We start from the raw sequence: 17,500 nt of genomic DNA on the forward strand, positions 1-17,500 counted from the left end.
CGCAGATTTTCGCCCGGCCTATGTTTAGTGAGGCGACCGGTCCTCCCTCCTTGGATGTATAACATTCGCATATTTTCGCCCGGCCGGTGGTTTAAGGAGGCGGCCGGTCCTCCCTCCTTGGATGTATAACATTCGCAGATTTTCGCCCGGCCGGTGGTTTAAGGAGGCGGCCGGTCCTCCCTCCTTGGATGTATAACATTCGCAGATTTTCGCCCGGCCTATGTTTAGTGAGGCGACCGGTCCTCCGTGGAGAGCGACCCGCAAGTGGGGAGGAACCGTCCACCCAACGCCGGCGCGAGCCGGGGCCGGTGGGGGCCCTACCAAGGCGGGTCTCATTGCCTGTCGGTCAGTTCGGGAGAAGGTGGGGGTACTCGGAGGCCCGCCGGGAGCAGACGGGGGTCCGGAAGGTGAGGGGGTGAAGGACGGCGGTCGGGAGCAGACGGCCGTCCCCGGGAGGGGGTGTTCGTTCACGTGCGGACGCCGGGAGCAGGCGGCCGTCACGCAATTCTGCCAACCGTTCCCACCGGCCTGTGTTTAAGGAGGCGGCCGGTCCTCCACGAGAAGAATTCTGCCAAACGTTCCACCGGCCTGTGTTTAAGGAGGCGGCCGGTCCTCCCCGTCGTTCCGCCGGCTTGTGTTTAAGGAGGCGGCCGGTCCTCCACGAGAAGAATTCTGCCAAACGTTCCACCGGCCTGTGTTTAAGGAGGCGGCCGGTCCTCCCCGTCGTTCCGCCGGCTTGTGTTTAAGGAGGCGGCCGGTCCTCCACTATTCCTTCCTTGGATGGAAAGCATGTAGCACTTTGAAAATTTTCGAGCACTGTGACACTTTGAAAATTTTCGAGAGTTTTTGTACTTAGAAATTTTTCGCTCTTGCACTTCCAGAGTGCTTTGCGGTAGCTCCTAGGTTCGCTGTCCGAGCATGTGAACACTTTTTGGGGGGGAACACATCGCTAGAGACACCAGCCGCCTGGTTCTCGGGGCCAAAACTTGTGTTCCCCACACTCGTTCTGACTATATTTTGCGATTTGGGGGTAAAGGTAATGAGTACAGTGACTAGGGGGACCAACTCATCGTACTCTGGCGCACCAACAGACCAAAGCTGGTACTGCACTTACCCCTGGTACCCCAACGCCTGGTACCTGACGGGCGAGAGGCTGATTTTTCGCTATTTGCGGCCGACCGAGGGAACCAGACAAAGCGGACACTTTACGGCGCAAGAGCCGTTGGCACTTAGAAATTTTTCGACAAAGTTGGCGCGAGCTCCAGAAGGAGAGGCTGATTTTTCGCTATTTGTGGCCGACCGAGGGAACCAGGCAAAGCGGACACTTTACGGCGCAAGAGCCGTTGGCACTTAGAAATTTTTTGACAAAGTTGGCGCGAGCTCCAGAAGGAGAGGCTGATTTTTCGCTATTTGTGGCCGACCGAGGGAACCAGGCAAAGCGGACACTTTACGGCGCAAGAGCCGTTGGCACTTAGAAATTTTTTGACAAAGTTGGCGCGAGCTCCAGAAGGAGAGGCTGATTTTTCGCTATTTGTGGCCGACCGAGGGAACCAGGCAAAGCGGACACTTTACGGCGCAAGAGCCGTTGGCACTTAGAAAATATTCGCCAAAGTTGGCACGAGCTCCAGAAGGAGAGGCTGATTTTTCGCTATTTGTGGCCGACCGAGGGAACCAGACAAAGCGGACACATTACGGCGCAAGAGCCGTTGGCACTTAGAAAATATTCGCCAAAGTTGGCACGAGCTCCAGAAGGAGAGGCTGATTTTTCGCTATTTGTGGCCGACCGAGGGAACCAGACAAAGCGGACACTTTACGGCGCAAGAGCCGTTGGCACTTGCGCGAGCTCCAGAAGGAGAGGCTGATTTTTCGCTATTTGTGGCCGACCGAGGGAACCAGACAAAGCGGACACTTTACGGCGCAAGAGCCGTTGGCACTTAGAAAATATTCGCCAAAGTTGGCACGAGCTCCAGAAGGAGAGGCTGATTTTTCGCCGTTTGTGGCCGACCGAGGGAACCAGACAAAGCGGACACTTTACGGCGCAAGAGCCGTTGGCACTTAGGCGAGCTCCAGAAGGAGAGGCTGATTTTTCGCTATTTGTGGCCGACCGAGGGAACCAGGCAAAGCGGACACATTACGGCGCAAGAGCCGTTGGCACTTAGAAAATATTCGCCAAAGTTGGCACGAGCTCCAGAAGGAGAGGCTGATTTTTCGCTATTTGTGGCCGACCGAGGGAACCAGGCAAAGCGGACACTTTACGGCGCAAGAGCCGTTGGCACTTAGAAATTTTTTGACAAAGTTGGCGCGAGCTCCAGAAGGAGAGGCTGATTTTTCGCCGTTTGTGGCCGACCGAGGGAACCAGGCAAAGCGGACACATTACGGCGCAAGAGCCGTTGGCACTTAGGCGAGCTCCAGAAGGAGAGGCTGGTTTTTCGCTATTTGTGGCCGACCGAGGGAACCAGGCAAAGCGGACACATTACGGCGCAAGAGCCGTTGGCACTTAGGCGAGCTCCAGAAGGAGAGGCTGATTTTTCGCCGTTTGTGGCCGACCGAGGGAACCAGGCAAAGCGGACACATTACGGCGCAAGAGCCGTTGGCACTTAGGCGAGCTCCAGAAGGAGAGGCTGGTTTTTCGCTATTTGTGGCCGACCGAGGGAACCAGGCAAAGCGGACACATTACGGCGCAAGAGCCGTTGGCACTTAGGCGAGCTCCAGAAGGAGAGGCTGATTTTTCGCCGTTTGTGGCCGACCGAGGGAACCAGGCAAAGCGGACACATTACGGCGCAAGAGCCGTTGGCACTTAGGCGAGCTCCAGAAGGAGAGGCTGATTTTTCGCCGTTCGTGGCCGACCGAGGGAACCAGGCAAAGCGGACACATTACGGCGCAAGAGCCGTTGGCACTTAGAAAATATTCGCCAAAGTTGGCACGAGCTCCAGAATGAGAGGCTGATTTTTCGCCGTTTGTGGCCGACCGAGGGAACCAGGCAAAGCGGACACATTACGGCGCAAGAGCCGTTGGCACTTAGGCGAGCTCCAGAAGGAGAGGCTGATTTTTTCGCTATTTGTGGACCGACCGAGGGAACCAGGCAAAGCGGACACATTACGGCGCAAGAGCCGTTGGCACTTAGAAAATATTCGCCAAAGTTGGCACGAGCTCCAGAAGGAGAGGCTGATTTTTCGCTATTTGTGGCCGACCGAGGGAACCAGGCAAAGCGGACACTTTACGGCGCAAGAGCCGTTGGCACTTAGAAAATATTCGCCAAAGTTGGCACGAGCTCCAGAAGGAGAGGCTGATTTTTCGCCGTTTGTGGCCGACCGAGGGAACCAGACAAAGCGGACACATTACGGCGCAAGAGCCGTTGGCACTTAGGCGAGCTCCAGAAGGAGAGGCTGATTTTTCGCTATTTGTGGCCGACCGAGGGAACCAGGCAAAGCGGACACATTACGGCGCAAGAGCCGTTGGCACTTAGAAAATATTCGCCAAAGTTGGCACGAGCTCCAGAAGGAGAGGCTGATTTTTCGCTATTTGTGGCCGACCGAGGGAACCAGGCAAAGCGGACACTTTACGGCGCAAGAGCCGTTGGCACTTAGAAATTTTTTGACAAAGTTGGCGCGAGCTCCAGAAGGAGAGGCTGGTTTTTCGCTATTTGTGGCCGACCGAGGGAACCAGGCAAAGCGGACACATTACGGCGCAAGAGCCGTTGGCACTTAGGCGAGCTCCAGAAGGAGAGGCTGATTTTTCGCCGTTTGTGGCCGACCGAGGGAACCAGGCAAAGCGGACACATTACGGCGCAAGAGCCGTTGGCACTTAGGCGAGCTCCAGAAGGAGAGGCTGGTTTTTCGCTATTTGTGGCCGACCGAGGGAACCAGGCAAAGCGGACACATTACGGCGCAAGAGCCGTTGGCACTTAGGCGAGCTCCAGAAGGAGAGGCTGATTTTTCGCCGTTTGTGGCCGACCGAGGGAACCAGGCAAAGCGGACACATTACGGCGCAAGAGCCGTTGGCACTTAGGCGAGCTCCAGAAGGAGAGGCTGGTTTTTCGCTATTTGTGGCCGACCGAGGGAACCAGGCAAAGCGGACACATTACGGCGCAAGAGCCGTTGGCACTTAGGCGAGCTCCAGAAGGAGAGGCTGATTTTTCGCCGTTTGTGGCCGACCGAGGGAACCAGGCAAAGCGGACACATTACGGCGCAAGAGCCGTTGGCACTTAGGCGAGCTCCAGAAGGAGAGGCTGGTTTTTCGCTATTTGTGGCCGACCGAGGGAACCAGGCAAAGCGGACACATTACGGCGCAAGAGCCGTTGGCACTTAGGCGAGCTCCAGAAGGAGAGGCTGATTTTTCGCCGTTTGTGGCCGACCGAGGGAACCAGGCAAAGCGGACACATTACGGCGCAAGAGCCGTTGGCACTTAGGCGAGCTCCAGAAGGAGAGGCTGGTTTTTCGCTATTTGTGGCCGACCGAGGGAACCAGGCAAAGCGGACACATTACGGCGCAAGAGCCGTTGGCACTTAGGCGAGCTCCAGAAGGAGAGGCTGATTTTTCGCCGTTTGTGGCCGACCGAGGGAACCAGGCAAAGCGGACACATTACGGCGCAAGAGCCGTTGGCACTTAGGCGAGCTCCAGAAGGAGAGGCTGGTTTTTCGCTATTTGTGGCCGACCGAGGGAACCAGGCAAAGCGGACACATTACGGCGCAAGAGCCGTTGGCACTTAGGCGAGCTCCAGAAGGAGAGGCTGATTTTTCGCCGTTTGTGGCCGACCGAGGGAACCAGGCAAAGCGGACACATTACGGCGCAAGAGCCGTTGGCACTTAGGCGAGCTCCAGAAGGAGAGGCTGATTTTTCGCCGTTCGTGGCCGACCGAGGGAACCAGGCAAAGCGGACACATTACGGCGCAAGAGCCGTTGGCACTTAGAAAATATTCGCCAAAGTTGGCACGAGCTCCAGAATGAGAGGCTGATTTTTCGCCGTTTGTGGCCGACCGAGGGAACCAGGCAAAGCGGACACATTACGGCGCAAGAGCCGTTGGCACTTAGGCGAGCTCCAGAAGGAGAGGCTGATTTTTTCGCTATTTGTGGCCGACCGAGGGAACCAGGCAAAGCGGACACATTACGGCGCAAGAGCCGTTGGCACTTAGAAAATATTCGCCAAAGTTGGCACGAGCTCCAGAATGAGAGGCTGATTTTTCGCCGTTTGTGGTCCGACCGAGGGAACCAGACAAAGCGGACACATTACGGCGCAAGAGCCGTTGGCACTTAGGCGAGCTCCAGAAGGAGAGGCTGATTTTTCGCTATTTGTGGCCGACCGAGGGAACCAGGCAAAGCGGACACTTTACGGCGCAAGAGCCGTTGGCACTTAGAAAATATTCGCCAAAGTTGGCACGAGCTCCAGAAGGAGAGGCTGATTTTTCGCCGTTTGTGGCCGACCGAGGGAACCAGACAAAGCGGACACATTACGGCGCAAGAGCCGTTGGCACTTAGGCGAGCTCCAGAAGGAGAGGCTGATTTTTCGCTATTTGTGGCCGACCGAGGGAACCAGGCAAAGCGGACACTTTACGGCGCAAGAGCCGTTGGCACTTAGAAAATATTCGCCAAAGTTGGCACGAGCTCCAGAAGGAGAGGCTGATTTTTCGCTATTTGTGGCCGACCGAGGGAACCAGGCAAAGCGGACACTTTACGGCGCAAGAGCCGTTGGCACTTAGAAATTTTTTGACAAAGTTGGCGCGAGCTCCAGAAGGAGAGGCTGGTTTTTCGCTATTTGTGGCCGACCGAGGGAACCAGGCAAAGCGGACACATTACGGCGCAAGAGCCGTTGGCACTTAGGCGAGCTCCAGAAGGAGAGGCTGATTTTTCGCCGTTTGTGGCCGACCGAGGGAACCAGGCAAAGCGGACACATTACGGCGCAAGAGCCGTTGGCACTTAGGCGAGCTCCAGAAGGAGAGGCTGGTTTTTCGCTATTTGTGGCCGACCGAGGGAACCAGGCAAAGCGGACACATTACGGCGCAAGAGCCGTTGGCACTTAGGCGAGCTCCAGAAGGAGAGGCTGATTTTTCGCCGTTTGTGGCCGACCGAGGGAACCAGGCAAAGCGGACACATTACGGCGCAAGAGCCGTTGGCACTTAGGCGAGCTCCAGAAGGAGAGGCTGATTTTTCGCCGTTCGTGGCCGACCGAGGGAACCAGGCAAAGCGGACACATTACGGCGCAAGAGCCGTTGGCACTTAGAAAATATTCGCCAAAGTTGGCACGAGCTCCAGAATGAGAGGCTGATTTTTCGCCGTTTGTGGCCGACCGAGGGAACCAGGCAAAGCGGACACATTACGGCGCAAGAGCCGTTGGCACTTAGGCGAGCTCCAGAAGGAGAGGCTGATTTTTTCGCTATTTGTGGCCGACCGAGGGAACCAGGCAAAGCGGACACATTACGGCGCAAGAGCCGTTGGCACTTAGAAAATATTCGCCAAAGTTGGCACGAGCTCCAGAATGAGAGGCTGATTTTTCGCCGTTTGTGGCCGACCGAGGGAACCAGACAAAGCGGACACATTACGGCGCAAGAGCCGTTGGCACTTAGGCGAGCTCCAGAAGGAGAGGCTGATTTTTCGCTATTTGTGGCCGACCGAGGGAACCAGGCAAAGCGGACACTTTACGGCGCAAGAGCCGTTGGCACTTAGAAAATATTCGCCAAAGTTGGCACGAGCTCCAGAAGGAGAGGCTGATTTTTCGCCGTTTGTGGCCGACCGAGGGAACCAGACAAAGCGGACACATTACGGCGCAAGAGCCGTTGGCACTTAGGCGAGCTCCAGAAGGAGAGGCTGATTTTTCGCTATTTGTGGCCGACCGAGGGAACCAGGCAAAGCGGACACTTTACGGCGCAAGAGCCGTTGGCACTTAGAAAATATTCTGAAATTCTCACCGACCTCCGTGGTGGAGAGGCCGAATTTTCGACATTCGTGGCCGACCGGGGAACCGTCGCCACTCGGACAACTTGTGCGGCAGCCCTCGGTGATTTTAGGACCGCTTTTTCACCCTCGCTGTCCGACCGGAGAACCGTCGTAGCTCGGACAGTTCGTGTGCCAGCATCCGCTGGCACTTAGAAAATTTTAAAAAAGAAAAAAATAGTCTTCTGCATATACGTTCTGACTATATTTTGCGATTAGGGGGTAAAGGTAATGAGTACAGTGACTAGGGGGACCAACTCATCGTACTCTGGCGCACCAACACGCCAAGGTTGGTACTGCACTTAGGCTGATTTTTGCGCTATTCGCGGCCGACCGGGGAACCAGCGCGGAGCGGACACATTACGGCGAATGAGCCGTTGGCACTTAGAAAATTTTTGAGCTTTTTTCGAACTTCCGTGAGGCTGATTTTGCGCTATTCGCGGCTCGACCGGGGAACCAGCGCGGAGCGGACACATTACGGCGAATGAGCCGTTGGCACTTAGAAAATTTTTGAGCTTTTTTCGAACTTCCGTGAGGCTGATTTTGCGCTATTCGCGGCCGACCGGGGAACCAGCGCGGAGCGGACACATTACGGCGAATGAGCCGTTGGCACTTAGAAAATTTTTGAGCTTTTTTCGGACTTCCGTGTGGAGCTTTGGGGCCGTTCCGCCTAACTTTTTATGCCCGATTAGGCTTCCAGGGAGGCGGCTAAGCATTATTGACCAATCATGGAGCTTTTTTCGGACTTCCGTGTGGAGCTTTGGGGCCGTTCCGCCTAACTTTTTATGCCCGATTAGGCTTCCAGGGAGGCGGCTAAGCATTATTGACCAATCATGGAGCTTTTTTGGGACTTCCGTGTGGAGCTTTGGGGCCGTTCCGCCTAACTTTTTATGCCCGATTAGGCTTCCAGGGAGGCGGCTAAGCATTATTGACCAATCATGGAGCTTTTTTGGGACTTCCGTGTGGAGCTTTGGAGCCGTTCCGCCTAACTTTTTATGCCCGATTAGGCTTCCAGGGAGGCGGCTAAGCATTATTGACCAATCATGGAGCTTTTTTGGGACTTCCGTGTGGAGCTTTGGGGCCGTTCCGCCTAGCTTTTTATGCCCGATTAGGCTTCCAGGGAGGCGGCTAAGCATTATTGACCAATCATGGAGCTTTTTTGGGACTTCCGTGTGGAGCTTTGGGGCCGTTCCGCCTAGCTTTTTATGCCCGATTAGGCTTCCAGGGAGGCGGCTAAGCATTATTGACCAATCATGGAGCTTTTTTGGGACTTCCGTGTGGAGCTTTGGGGCCGTTCCGCCTAGCTTTTTATGCCCGATTAGGCTTCCAGGGAGGCGGCTAAGCATTATTGACCAATCATGGAGCTTTTTTGGGACTTCCGTGTGGAGCTTTGGGGCCGTTCCGCCTAGCTTTTTATGCCCGATTAGGCTTCCAGGGAGGCGGCTAAGCATTATTGACCAATCATGGAGCTTTTTTGGGACTTCCGTGTGGAGCTTTGGGGCCGTTCCGCCTAGCTTTTTATGCCCGATTAGGCTTCCAGGGAGGCGGCTAAGCATTATTGACCAATCATGGAGCTTTTTTGGGACTTCCGTGTGGAGCTTTGGGGCCGTTCCGCCTAGCTTTTTATGCCCGATTAGGCTTCCAGGGAGGCGGCTAAGCATTATTGACCAATCATGGAGCTTTTTTGGGACTTCCGTGTGGAGCTTTGGGGCCGTTCCGCCTAGCTTTTTATGCCCGATTAGGCTTCCAGGGAGGCGGCTAAGCATTATTGACCAATCATGGAGCTTTTTTGGGACTTCCGTGTGGAGCTTTGGGGCCGTTCCGCCTAGCTTTTTATGCCCGATTAGGCTTCCAGGGAGGCGGCTAAGCATTATTGACCAATCATGGAGCTTTTTTGGGACTTCCGTGTGGAGCTTTGGGGCCGTTCCGCCTAGCTTTTTATGCCCGATTAGGCTTCCAGGGAGGCGGCTAAGCATTATTGACCAATCATGGAGCTTTTTTGGGACTTCCGTGTGGAGCTTTGGAGCCGTTCCGCCTAACTTTTTATGCCCGATTAGGCTTCCAGGGAGGCGGCTAAGCATTATTGACCAATCATGGAGCTTTTTTGGGACTTCCGTGTGGAGCTTTGGGGCCGTTCCGCCTAGCTTTTTATGCCCGATTAGGCTTCCAGGGAGGCGGCTAAGCATTATTGACCAATCATGGAGCTTTTTTGGGACTTCCGTGTGGAGCTTTGGGGCCGTTCCGCCTAGCTTTTTATGCCCGATTAGGCTTCCAGGGAGGCGGCTAAGCATTATTGACCAATCATGGAGCTTTTTTGGGACTTCCGTGTGGAGCTTTGGGGCCGTTCCGCCTAGCTTTTTATGCCCGATTAGGCTTCCAGGGAGGCGGCTAAGCATTATTGACCAATCATGGAGCTTTTTTGGGACTTCCGTGTGGAGCTTTGGGGCCGTTCCGCCTAGCTTTTTATGCCCGATTAGGCTTCCAGGGAGGCGGCTAAGCATTATTGACCAATCATGGAGCTTTTTTGGGACTTCCGTGTGGAGCTTTGGGGCCGTTCCGCCTAGCTTTTTATGCCCGATTAGGCTTCCAGGGAGGCGGCTAAGCATTATTGACCAATCATGGAGCTTTTTTGGGACTTCCGTGTGGAGCTTTGGGGCCGTTCCGCCTAGCTTTTTATGCCCGATTAGGCTTCCAGGGAGGCGGCTAAGCATTATTGACCAATCATGGAGCTTTTTTGGGACTTCCGTGTGGAGCTTTGGGGCCGTTCCGCCTAGCTTTTTATGCCCGATTAGGCTTCCAGGGAGGCGGCTAAGCATTATTGACCAATCATGGAGCTTTTTTGGGACTTCCGTGTGGAGCTTTGGGGCCGTTCCGCCTAGCTTTTTATGCCCGATTAGGCTTCCAGGGAGGCGGCTAAGCATTATTGACCAATCATGGAGCTTTTTTGGGACTTCCGTGTGGAGCTTTGGGGCCGTTCCGCCTAGCTTTTTATGCCCGATTAGGCTTCCAGGGAGGCGGCTAAGCATTATTGACCAATCATGGAGCTTTTTTGGGACTTCCGTGTGGAGCTTTGGGGCCGTTCCGCCTAGCTTTTTATGCCCGATTAGGCTTCCAGGGAGGCGGCTAAGCATTATTGACCAATCATGGAGCTTTTTTGGGACTTCCGTGTGGAGCTTTGGGGCCGTTCCGCCTAGCTTTTTATGCCCGATTAGGCTTCCAGGGAGGCGGCTAAGCATTATTGACCAATCATGGAGCTTTTTTGGGACTTCCGTGTGGAGCTTTGGGGCCGTTCCGCCTAGCTTTTTATGCCCGATTAGGCTTCCAGGGAGGCGGCTAAGCATTATTGACCAATCATGGAGCTTTTTTGGGACTTCCGTGTGGAGCTTTGGGGCCGTTCCGCCTAGCTTTTTATGCCCGATTAGGCTTCCAGGGAGGCGGCTAAGCATTATTGACCAATCATGGAGCTTTTTTGGGACTTCCGTGTGGAGCTTTGGAGCCGTTCCGCCTAACTTTTTATGCCCGATTAGGCTTCCAGGGAGGCGGCTAAGCATTATTGACCAATCATGGAGCTTTTTTGGGACTTCCGTGTGGAGCTTTGGGGCCGTTCCGCCTAGCTTTTTATGCCCGATTAGGCTTCCAGGGAGGCGGCTAAGCATTATTGACCAATCATGGAGCTTTTTTGGGACTTCCGTGTGGAGCTTTGGGGCCGTTCCGCCTAGCTTTTTATGCCCGATTAGGCTTCCAGGGAGGCGGCTAAGCATTATTGACCAATCATGGAGCTTTTTTGGGACTTCCGTGTGGAGCTTTGGGGCCGTTCCGCCTAGCTTTTTATGCCCGATTAGGCTTCCAGGGAGGCGGCTAAGCATTATTGACCAATCATGGAGCTTTTTTGGGACTTCCGTGTGGAGCTTTGGGGCCGTTCCGCCTAGCTTTTTATGCCCGATTAGGCTTCCAGGGAGGCGGCTAAGCATTATTGACCAATCATGGAGCTTTTTTGGGACTTCCGTGTGGAGCTTTGGGGCCGTTCCGCCTAGCTTTTTATGCCCGATTAGGCTTCCAGGGAGGCGGCTAAGCATTATTGACCAATCATGGAGCTTTTTTGGGACTTCCGTGTGGAGCTTTGGGGCCGTTCCGCCTAGCTTTTTATGCCCGATTAGGCTTCCAGGGAGGCGGCTAAGCATTATTGACCAATCATGGAGCTTTTTTGGGACTTCCGTGTGGAGCTTTGGGGCCGTTCCGCCTAGCTTTTTATGCCCGATTAGGCTTCCAGGGAGGCGGCTAAGCATTATTGACCAATCATGGAGCTTTTTTGGGACTTCCGTGTGGAGCTTTGGGGCCGTTCCGCCTAGCTTTTTATGCCCGATTAGGCTTCCAGGGAGGCGGCTAAGCATTATTGACCAATCATGGAGCTTTTTTGGGACTTCCGTGTGGAGCTTTGGGGCCGTTCCGCCTAGCTTTTTATGCCCGATTAGGCTTCCAGGGAGGCGGCTAAGCATTATTGACCAATCATGGAGCTTTTTTGGGACTTCCAGCCGGTGCTTTGGGGGCCTTCCCCCTCACTTTCTACGCCCGATTGGGCTTCCAGGGACGCGGCTAAGCATTTTTAACAGAAATGGAGCTTTTTGCGGAGCTCCAGCCGGTGCCACCGGCAGGCCTGTGCACGCGGACGAGATGACCGAAAGAAGCTCCAGGAGAGCGGATGGACGCTTTTTAAGCACCGAGGCGGAGATCGCGGAGCTTTAATAGACTTCCAGCGGGCCCAAAGCGGCCAGGCAGACGGCGCAGCGCGACCTGGTACCTCGCACGGGACGCATCGCCCCCCCCGCGCACAGTTCCAGGGGGCCGGGATGACGTTTCAAAGCTGCCGCTGCAGCTGCGGCGGGGAGTGGCCTCCCTCCGGTGGACACGACGAGTAAATGACACCGGCCGCTGACGCAAACCCACGCCGGACAGGAGAGCTCAAAAGCCGGGTAACATTTCAAGGAAGACCCCCCCTGCGCAGACCTCCACTAGGCCGGGATGACTGTTCAGCTGTGGCGGGGAGTGGCCTCCCTCCGGTCGGCACGACGAGTAAATGACACCGGCCGCTGACGCAAACCCACGCCGGACAGGAGAGCTCAAAAGCCGGGTAACATTTCAAGGAAGACCCCCCCTGCGCAGACCTCCACTAGGCCGGGATGACTGTTCAGCTGTGGCGGGGAGTGGCCTCCCTCCGGTCGGCACGACGAGTAAATGACACCGGCCGCTGACGCAAACCCACGCCGGACAGGAGAGCTCAAAAGCCGGGTAACATTTCAAGGAAGACCCCCCCTGCGCAGACCTCCACTAGGCCGGGATGACTGTTCAGCTGTGGCGGGGAGTGGCCTCCCTCCGGTCGGCACGACGAGTAAATGACACCGGCCGCTGACGCAAACCCACGCCGGACAGGAGAGCTCAAAAGCCGGGTAACATTTCAAGGAAGACCCCCCCTGCGCAGACCTCCACTAGGCCGGGATGACTGTTCAGCTGCGGCGGGGAGTGGCCTCCCTCCGGTCGGCACGACGAGTAAATGACACCGGCCGCTGACGCAAACCCACGCCGGACAGGAGAGCTCAAAAGCCGGGTAACATTTCAAGGAAGACCCCCCCTGCGCAGACCTCCACTAGGCCGGGATGACTGTTCAGCTGTGGCGGGGAGTGGCCTCCCTCCGGTCGGCACGACGAGTAAATGACACCGGCCGCTGACGCAAACCCACGCCGGACAGGAGAGCTCAAAAGCCGGGTAACATTTCAAGGAAGACCCCCCCTGCGCAGACCTCCACTAGGCCGGGATGACTGTTCAGCTGCGGCGGGGAGTGGCCTCCCTCCGGTCGGCACGACGAGTAAAGCTATTTAGGAAAATCTGAGATAAATATCACTTGCATAATAATTTGGAACACGGTCCCGTGTTCCAAATTATTATGCAAAATGTATTTAGACACCAGCAATCGCACTTAGATTTGTTTCTTTTTTCTTTCTTTTAGCTTCCATAATGTTACCGGGCGCTGACGCAAACCCACGCCCGGCAGGAGAGCTCAAAAGCCGGGTAACATTTCAAGGAAGCTATTTAGGAAAATCTGAGATAAATATCCTTTGCATAATAATTTGGAACACGGTCCCGTGTTCCAAATTATTATGCAAAATGTATTTAAGTGTCATAAAGATTACATTTTTTGTTTTTCAAGTACTGAAATCACCCTCAGTCATGGTACAGTCCATGGTAGTCTGCCAGGTGAGCGCAATTGTAGTAATTAACAAGTCTATTTAAGTTCCGCGTTTTTAAGCGTTCGGCCATTTCGTTCAACCATGGGGAGGAAAAAGGATCTCTCTGCTGTCGAGAAGCGTGAAATCGTTCGATGCCTTGGACAAGGTATGCAGACATTCGATATTGCACGAAAGCTTAAGCGCGACCATCGAACTTTGAAGAAATTCGTCGCTGATTCGGAGCAAACGCGCGTTCGTGCAGACAAAGGCACGACAAGGAAGGTTTCTGCAAGACAAACAAATCGAATCAAGAGGGCGGCTGCAAGCATGCCACTAAAGAATGCCACTAAAGACGAGCAAACAAATATTCGACGCTGCTGGTGCCAGTGAAGTCCCACGAACGACGAGGTGCAGGATCCTCCAGAGGCTTGCAGTTGTGCGGAAACCCTCAATTCGGCCACCCCTGAACAACGCGAACAAGCAGAAACGGCTGCAGTGGCCCAGACTTACATGAAGACAAATTTCAGACAGTCCTGTTCACCGAGCAGTGCCGTGCCACCCTTGGATGGGCCAGGTAGGGTTTTTAAGTTTTTCCTTGCACTTTGAGAGCTTCAGGGGATGCTTGAGGAATAATTGTCCAATTTCTGTCAATGTGAAGCCCTTTGAGACTGCTTGTGATTTAGGGCTATACAAATAAACTTGATTTGACTTGACTTACAGATGGATGGAGTCGTGGATGGTTGTGGACGGCCACGATAGCCCAACAAGGCTGCGGCGTCAGCAGTGGGAGGTGGCGGAGTGATGTTTTGGCCGGAATCATGGGGAGAGAGCTGCTTGGCCCTTTAGGGTCCCTGAAGGCGTCAAAATTACGTCTGTTAACTACGTGGAATTTCTGACTCAACACTTCTGTCCATGGTACAACAGGAAGAACCGTGCTTTCCGTCAAAAGATCATCTTCATGCATGACAATGCACCGTCTCATGCTGCAAGAAATACGTCAACGTCTTTGGCATCTATGGAATAAAGGGGAGAGAAACTGATGGTGTGGCCCCCATGCTCCCCTGACTCATCCTATTGAAAACTTGTGGAGCATCGTCAAGCAGAAAATCTACGAAGGTGGGAGGCAGTTCAATTCCAAAGAGCAGCTCTGCAGGCTATTCTTAGATCCTGCCAAGAAATTCAACCAGAAACTGTACAAAACTCACAAGTTCAGTGGATGGAAGAATCGTGAAGCTGCTGTTGAACAAAGGGTCCTATGTTAAAATGTAACTTTGTTTTTTATTGAAATAAAGGGTCCTATGTTAAAATGTAACTTGTTTGTCTTTTCTTTGAAATAGCTTTTGATTTCAGTAAATATGAACCTCCTAATGCTGTAAATTCTTAAGATGGGCATTTCAGTTCATAAAAACCTATAAAATGTTATAAAACTCTGTTGTGCGTAATAATGTGGAACAGTGCATTTTAAGTTTTTATTTTTTAAAATTCTGTGATCATTCGGAGGTTTGTTCATAAAATTAGAATTCATCAAAATAATGGTTGATGACTTGAAAATTATGCTGACTCATTTTGCATCGACTATTAGGAAAATCTGAGATAAATGTCACTTGCATAATAATTTGGAACACGGTGTAAGTGCGATTGCTGGTGTATTTACTCGTCGTGTCCACCGGAGGACGGCAAATCCCCGCCGCAGCTGCAGCGGCAGCGCTTAAATGTCTTCCCGGCCGCCTGGAACTCTGCACGGGGCGTGTTTCGTCCCGCGCAGCGGTACCAGATCGCGCTGCGCCGTCAGCCGAGCCGCGCGCGGTCCGCTGGAAGTCTACACTGTGTTCCATATTATTATGCAAATTGTATTTATGTGTCATAAAGATTACATTTTTTGTTTTTCAATTAACTCATGGATGGTATTACGTGTCAGGGCTCTTTGGATCACTGAGATCAATCTCAGACACCGGGGATCATTACCGGCCAGTTGAGCCCAAATTAAGGAAAAACTACTTAAGAATGGTGTTCCACATTATTAAGCAGATAATTTGAAGTTCGCTTTGAGCAGTGGCGGACGCCAACCCACGACCGGTGGGAGAGCTCGGAGGGCGGATGGGCTTTCAAGGAAGCCCCCCAGGCCGGTCCCACTCGCACTTAGAATTTTTTTTTTTTTTTGGCTTCCATAATGTACCGGGCGCGGACGCGAAACCCACGCCGGGCAGGAGAGCTCGAAAGGCGGCTAAGCATTCAAGGAAGCACCGTCTGGAGCTTCAGAGCCGTTCCGCCTGACTTTTAACGTAGAGTACCGGGCGCAAACCACTAACTCAAGCCCGGCATGGCAGCTCGAAAGGCGGCTAAGCATTCAAGAAGCACCGTCTGGAGCTTCAGAGCCGTTCCGCCTGACTTTTAACGTAGAGTACCGGGCGCAAACCACTACTCAAGCCCGGCATGGCAGCTCGAAGGCGGCTAAGCATTCAAGGAAGCACCGTCTGGAGCTTCAGAGCCGTTCCGCCTGACTTTTAACGTAGAGTACCGGGCGCAAACCACTAACTCAAGCCCGGCATGGCAGCTCGAAAGGCGGCTAGCATTCAAGGAGCACCGTCTGGAGCTTCAGAGCCGTTCCGCCTGACTTTTAACGTAGAGTACCGGGCGCAAACCACTAACTCAAGCCCGGCATGGCAGCTCGAAAGGCGGCTAAGCATTCAAGGAAGCACCGTCTGGAGCTTCAGAGCCGTTCCGCCTGACTTTTAACGTAGAGTACCGGGCGCAAACCACTAACTCAAGCCCGGCATGGCAGCTCGAAAGGCGGCTAAGCATTCAAGGAAGCACCGTCTGGAGCTTCAGAGCCGTTCCGCCTGACTTTTAACGTAGAGTACCGGGCGCAAACCACTAACTCAAGCCCGGCATGGCAGCTCGAAAGGCGGCTAAGCATTCAAGGAAGCACCGTCTGGAGCTTCAGAGCCGTTCCGCCTGACTTTTAACGTAGAGTACCGGGCGCAAACCACTAACTCAAGCCCGGCATGGCAGCTCGAAAGGCGGCTAAGCATTCAAGGAAGCACCGTCTGGAGCTTCAGAGCCGTTCCGCCTGACTTTTAACGTAGAGTACCGGGCGCAAACCACTAACTCAAGCCCGGCATGGCAGCTCGAAAGGCGGCTAAGCATTCAAGGAAGCACCGTCTGGAGCTTCAGAGCCGTTCCGCCTGACTTTTAACGTAGAGTACCGGGCGCAAACCACTAACTCAAGCCCGGCATGGCAGCTCGAAAGGCGGCTAAGCATTCAAGGAAGCACCGTCTGGAGCTTCAGAGCCGTTCCGCCTGACTTTTAACGTAGAGTACCGGGCGCAAACCACTAACTCAAGCCCGGCATGGCAGCTCGAAAGGCGGCTAAGCATTCAAGGAAGCACCGTCTGGAGCTTCAGAGCCGTTCCGCCTGACTTTTAACGTAGAGTACCGGGCGCAAACCACTAACTCAAGCCCGGCATGGCAGCTCGAAAGGCGGCTAAGCATTCAAGGAAGCACCGTCTGGAGCTTCAGAGCCGTTCCGCCTGACTTTTAACGTAGAGTACCGGGCGCAAACCACTAACTCAAGCCCGGCATGGCAGCTCGAAAGGCGGCTAAGCATTCAAGGAAGCACCGTCTGGAGCTTCAGAGCCGTTCCGCCTGACTTTTAACGTAGAGTACCGGGCGCAAACCACTAACTCAAGCCCGGCATGGCAGCTCGAAAGGCGGCTAAGCATTCAAGGAAGCACCGTCTGGAGCTTCAGAGCCGTTCCGCCTGACTTTTAACGTAGAGTACCGGGCGCAAACCACTAACTCAAGCCCGGCATGGCAGCTCGAAAGGCGGCTAAGCATTCAAGGAAGCACCGTCTGGAGCTTCAGAGCCGTTCCGCCTGACTTTTAACGTAGAGTACCGGGCGCAAACCACTAACTCAAGCCCGGCATGGCAGCTCGAAAGGCGGCTAAGCATTCAAGGAAGCACCGTCTGGAGCTTCAGAGCCGTTCCGCCTGACTTTTAACGTAGAGTACCGGGCGCAAACCACTAACTCAAGCCCGGCATGGCAGCTCGAAAGGCGGCTAAGCATTCAAGGAAGCACCGTCTGGAGCTTCAGAGCCGTTCCGCCTGACTTTTAACGTAGAGTACCGGGCGCAAACCACTAACTCAAGCCCGGCATGGCAGCTCGAAAGGCGGCTAAGCATTCAAGGAAGCACCGTCTGGAGCTTCAGAGCCGTTCCGCCTGACTTTTAACGTAGAGTACCGGGCGCAAACCACTAACTCAAGCCCGGCATGGCAGCTCGAAAGGCGGCTAAGCATTCAAGGAAGCGACGCCGGCCGGTCCGCGGGCCAAATAGGGTCCAGTAAAGTACCGGG

Source organism: Syngnathus typhle, unplaced genomic scaffold, assembly GCF_033458585.1.
Source record: "Syngnathus typhle isolate RoL2023-S1 ecotype Sweden unplaced genomic scaffold, RoL_Styp_1.0 HiC_scaffold_263, whole genome shotgun sequence".
Lineage (NCBI taxonomy): Eukaryota > Metazoa > Chordata > Actinopteri > Syngnathiformes > Syngnathidae > Syngnathus > Syngnathus typhle.